Source organism: Oryza brachyantha, chromosome 10 (assembly GCF_000231095.2).
Source record: "Oryza brachyantha chromosome 10, ObraRS2, whole genome shotgun sequence".
Classification (NCBI taxonomy): domain Eukaryota; kingdom Viridiplantae; phylum Streptophyta; class Magnoliopsida; order Poales; family Poaceae; genus Oryza; species Oryza brachyantha.
This window is the reverse complement of record NC_023172.2, coordinates 12,663,551-12,669,550: the sequence shown is the minus strand read 5'-3', so window position 1 is coordinate 12,669,550 and position 6,000 is coordinate 12,663,551.

Sequence of the window (6,000 nt, the reverse complement as noted above, 5' to 3'; positions counted from 1 at the left end):
CGTGACAATCGCGCCGCCCACCGCGAAGTCTGCGTCGCCTCCCCGGCCTGATCCAGCAGCGCCGCCGCCATGGCCAAGCCGGACTCCACCGCCGCCGCCTTTTCCGCAGCCGTGGCCGACTCGGCCACCAATCGCCGCCCCGCCCTAGCCGACCACCTCCCCCTATAAAACCCCTCAACCTGGCGCACCGCCACGCTCGTTTTCCGTCGCTGTCGTGCCCAACCTCTCTGCCGCCGCCAATCAATCTCGCTCGCCGCCGCCGTTCTCGCTCGCCGCCGCCGTTCTCGCTCGCCGCCGGCCATCACCACCCGTTCCCTGTCCACGCCGACTCGTCGTCGCCCCGCACCGCCGGTGAGCATTCCCCTTCTTCTCTACCTCCCCCTTTTCCCATTCGGTCGCCGCCGCTGGCCCGTGTGCCGCCACCGCGCACATGCGTCGTCGGTCGCTGCCGGCGAGCCGTCCCCCTCGCCTCGCCGACGTCGACGTGGTGCCGCTGTCGCCGGTGCGCCGCCATGCGAGTCGTGTCGTCGCCGTCGCCTCCCCGAGCTAGTCGCCGCGCCTCTTCTTTGGCCACCGCCTACTGCCCGTCGCCCCATTGCCCGTCAGCCGTGCCGCCCCGTCGTCGCGACCGCCGGCCGCCGTTGTGCCGTCGCCCGCCACCACCGCTGGCCGACGCCGTCGCCAGTCGCCGCTGGCTGTCCTCGGCCGGGTGAGCCGATGACCGCGCCTCCCCCTCCTCTGTTTTCTTCTCACCGCCAGGTGGACCCCACCCGTCGGCCTCCCTCTCTTTCCCCTCTCTCTTTGCTCCCCGTGAGGCCCCCTTGTCAGCCGGCCACCCTCTCCCTTCCTCCCTCCTCTCCTCCCCAGGCTCACATGTCATCCTCCCCTCACCCCTCTCTCTCACTGTCCGTGGACCCCACCTGTCAGCCGCCTCCTCTCTCCTCACTTAGCGCCTCCCTTTATTGCACAATAAATTCATTTAAGGTTTTTTTGTTTAGTCTTAATAATCTAGAAAACTTCTAAACTTCATAACTAATTCATCTAGTCTCCGTTTCAGTCCATTCAAATTTCATTAAATCCAGAAAAATGCCATGAATCCATTAAAAATAGTTTCTTTCTCTGTTTCAGTAGTTTTATAGCCTGTTTTGCTTGTTTTGCTTTGTTTGTCGTAGGTTTTTCGCCCGTCCAAGAGCCGATCATTCTCGAAGTCATCGCTGAAGTTCCTCGTGGGTCTGAGCAAGGCAAGTGGCACCCATCTTTGATCATATTGGACCTATGATTATAAAATTCCCCGCTTTTACATTCAAATATGCATTTATTTTTACCGTATTTACTTTATTTACCTATTGGGCAATTACCTTTATACCCGTTGATTCCCACTTATTATTATTGTCATCCCAGGGATAACTTGACTAGAATTAGGGTTAGGCGATGCTTAGCCATGCTTAGTTCAACTAGCTCATGGGTTAATGTTTCATTAATTCTAGACTATAATAGTTCTTGATCATGATTTAATCTCCTGATGTGGATTAAATACAACTAAAATATTGCTTATGGTGGGTTGTGGGTGCATGGTTTTGAAAGTCGCACCCATGACAATTAAGGACCGGTTCTCGGGAAACCCTGGAAGTCTTACCCGTACTAACCACATGCCGAAATGGGTAAGGTGGGATTTGAACCATGGCTTCGAACTATTTGACATACCAAGGCAAGAGTGGACGTGATGGAGTATGGACGAGACATCGTGGTGTAACGATGGCCTCTGCTACTTCCTGATTCACCAAGGCACAAGAGGGGACTGCCCGATTTGGTGTAAAGGAGGAGGTGAAACCTGAAGTGCGGTGTGATTAAATAGGGAGGGTTATGTGACGGGTCCTATCACAGTTTCCTTTCTGTCGTATCGTGGTGATACACCGGCGAACGTTCAAGTGCAGTGGAGCTGTTTCTTGTGGGTAAAGTTGTACACCTCTGCAGAGTAAAACCATTCGAATAGACGAGCTACCTCTCGCCGTGTCCTGCCAACCTGCGAAAGCGTACAACAAAAACGAAGTAATAAATGTACAGCGTGGTTGCAGTTATACCGTTTAGTACGTTACAATAGAGGTGTCAATCATACCTGGTGTCAACGTGGTCCTGCCAGTAGGGTGGGCCGTCCAACCGGCCCTACCCCATCCCGACGAGCTACCTCCCGCCGTGTCATGCCAACCTGCGAAAGCGTACAACAAAAACGAAGTAATAAACGTGCGGCGTGGTTGCAGTTATACCAGTTAGCACATTACAACAGAGGTGTCATTCGTACCTAGTGTCAACGTGGTCCAGCCAGTTGGCGGGGCCATCCAACCGGCCCCACCCTATCCCGACGAGCTACCTCTCGCCGTGTCATGCCAACCTGCGAAAGCGTACAACAAAAACGAAGTAATAAACGTGCAGCGTGGTTGCAGTTATACCGTTAGCACATTACAACAGAGGAGTCAATCGTACCTGGTGTCCACCCTCCTGCCTGCCCAGTGGCCCATGCCGAGGTGGACGACGTGCACGGTGTCGTCGTCCACGTCCACGGGTCATCCCATGAGAACGGGTCCACATAAGTCCCTCCACCTAGCGCATTTGTGGAGGTCCCTGCCCCGTGTGTGGACGTCCACGGAGTCTGAGTGGACATGTCGCCTGCCTGAGAAGAAGTACCTCCTGCTTGCCTCGAGGACCCGGCGGCCTGCGTCGTTGTCCTCGCCCCTGTGGCATCTAAAAATGACGTCGGCAAAGTTTTAGTTTATTTGTTAGTCCATATGTAATATTGTTAGTAGTGAAGCTTACGCAGTAGTATTTCTTACCCTGGGCCGATGATCGACCACGACCACCTGCCGCTGAACTCCCACCACGTCGCGGAACTACGTTGTCGCCACGACAACTGAGTGCACACACAACAGCTGTAATCTTCTTCTGGATGCGATGAAACGTGATCTTCTACTCCTGGTCGGTCAGCGTGACACCGGCCTCTAGACGTCTGACAACCCCATCCACCTCACCTCGTATCTCACGCGAGGCTTCCACCTGTACCGATGAACATCCATTACTTCCAAACAACTACAGAACGTCAAACTTCGAGAATGACGAAGGACTTACCGCACGAAAGTAATCCTGGTCGTGGTGCCTAGGGTATTGGTCATCAATCCTGGCAGCGTGTGCGACAGGATCCGTCAGGGTGTGAGTAACGTGAGTACGGGTCCATGACTGGTACCAGTGAAGGTACTCGTCGTAGTTCGCTTCGGTGTGTGGCCGATCCTCATCTACGATATCCTCCGTCGCGATGAGCCAGTTGTCGACGTACTCCTGTACCCGTGGAACTCACCGTGTCCTTGGACCCTGTCCACGTCGACTAAATCTGCAAGTGAAATGGCTGAATTAGTATGTAAACCGATGGCATACGACTTGCTTGAACAATACTACATTAGTACCCGTGGCCGGGAGCTGCCTACAGTGGCACTGGGAACGGATGAAGGAGACCAAACTGACGGAGCACTCGATGGGGACAATGCGGCTCGACGAAGATGTCAAACACAAGGGGTGGGGTGGTCATCCAGTACGCCTTGTCCCGTGTGCACAGAGAGGAGAGACCGCGCGTACTCCTAGCGAGGATGGCCGCATCTGTGTATGGCTCCCAAACGATGTCGCTCACCTGAATCCGGTCGAACTCCATCACGAACTCTAGGTACGATCACACCACCTGCTTGTGCGCCCACTTCCTCTGCAAATAACAAGTAGTTCAATAGTGTAGAACGGGTTGTCAGGCACGCTGAGTACAAATGTAATGTCTAAGAAACATACCTGGCGACGACACCATAGCGTCCCCATCGTGGGGTAATCAACCGGTAAAAGTGTGATCCCATGATCAATATTTTAGTTGGCATTAACCCGAATCGGGTAATGAATCATAATTAATAGCTATTCAGAACTAAAAATGTTTTAAAGTGTGATCCCATGAACTACTTGTTCTAAGCACGACTAAGATTAACCTAGGCCTAACTCTATTCCAGTTACCCCTGGTATAACATGAATAAAGTTGGATAAACAACGGCATAATTAAGGATTACACGAAAAATAAATATAGTAAATACTTTAATTAAAACAATGCATATTTGAATAAATAAAGCGGGAATTTGCAATGATAGGTTCAATATGATCAAATATGAGTGTCACTTGCCTTGCTCTGGTCCTTGGGGTACTTCGGCGACGATCTCGAAATAAACCGGCGCTTCGGGGGGTCCGAATCTAAACGACAAAGTACAAAAATAAATAAAACAAACGCAAACTCTATTGAAATAGCAAAAGAAAGTATTTTTAATGGATTCTTGGCAATTTTATGAATTTTATGAAATTTGAATGGACTTAAACGGAGACTGGATGAATTAGTTATGATTTTTAGAAGTTTAACCGTGTTTTTTAGCTAAACAGAAAAGTCCTAAATCAATTATTAAGCAATTAATGGGGCTGTTGACGTCAACGGAGGAGAGAGGTGGCACTGACAGGTGGGGTCCACCTGTCGGTGAGAGAGAGGGAGAGAGACTAGCAAGCGGGCTCGAGGGGAAGGAGAGATAGGAAGGGAGGGGGCGACCGGCTAACGAGTGGGGCCCGCTCGTCAGCGGCCCAGAACAGAGGAGGGGAGATTGCCTGCTCGGCCTCGGCAGAGATAGAGGGAGGGGCAAGAGGTGGCAGCGGTCTGCGGCGAAAGGCGGCGACCGGCAGGCGGCACAGAGGGCGACGACCGGTGGGCGACGTGGACCGGGGAACGGCGAAGACCGGCGGGCAGCGCGGCGGCGGTGCGAAGGGGAGGACGTCGGCCGGCAGGCTCAGGGAGGATACGGCGACGGTGCGACGGGAGGGCGACGGTGCTCCAGCGTCGGCGAGGTGGCGTCGGCAATGACGAGGCGAGGAAGATGGTGCCAGGATGGCGCATCGACGGTGACCGGCGGCGTACGCGGATGGCGGCGGCTCCCGATGGGAAGGAAAAGGAGGGAGAGGGGAAGGGGACGCTCACCGACGGTGCGAACGGTGGCAGCGGGTCGGCGTCGAGCGGGAACAGGCGGTGATGCAACTCCGCGGTCACGAGCGGCGTCCGATGGCGAGATCGGCGGCGGACGACGGAGGTCGTGTCACGCCCAGAAATTCCTCACACGAATTTCTGAACTTAATTGTGTATTAAAATCCCTGTCCAGGACCAGCCAGGGTACACAAATAGACAATGTTGATTACATAACCATCGTTCTTAGAAACAACTAAAAATAACATTTACTCTAACGAAAACGCAGCGAAAAGATAACGTAGACTAGCTCCAGCGGGTACGGCTCCAGTCCACAGGCAAAGCTTCAACGATAGACCAGCTCACTCCTGAGAGTCTCCTCCATCGGACTCAACTTCTAACTCTAGAGGGGGAAATTGAGCAAGGCTGAGTACAGATCACCATACTCAACAAGCAGCATGGAAAAGAGGGCAATAAATGATGCATAGGGATCATCAAGGACAAGATAGGGTTAGTTACAATAAAACAGCATTTAAATAAATAACAGAGATTAAACTGAATAAAAGTAATTAAATTAAAGAATAAGTAAATAACAGTCATAAAATACACCAACACTGTCCAACGTTACACCATGTTGCACAGGCCCAACCACTACTCAACGTTACACCACGTTGCAGTAATCCCAAGTGAAAGCCAGTTCACCCAGATTATTAAAAGGTTCACTAGTCACAGTGAAGCTGAGAGCTCGCCCTTAACCGTAGGCACGGCTATTCGAATAGATTTACTTTGATCAAAGGTGTACTACTATACCCACAAGACACGACTCCACTACACTTGAACGTGCGCCGACATACCACCACGGCATACCGGAAAGGAGACCGTGATAGGACCCGTCACATAACCCTCTCTATTTAATCGCACCGCACTTCAGATTTCACCCCTGCTTTACACCAAGTTGGGCAGTCCCCTCTTGTGCCTTGGTACAT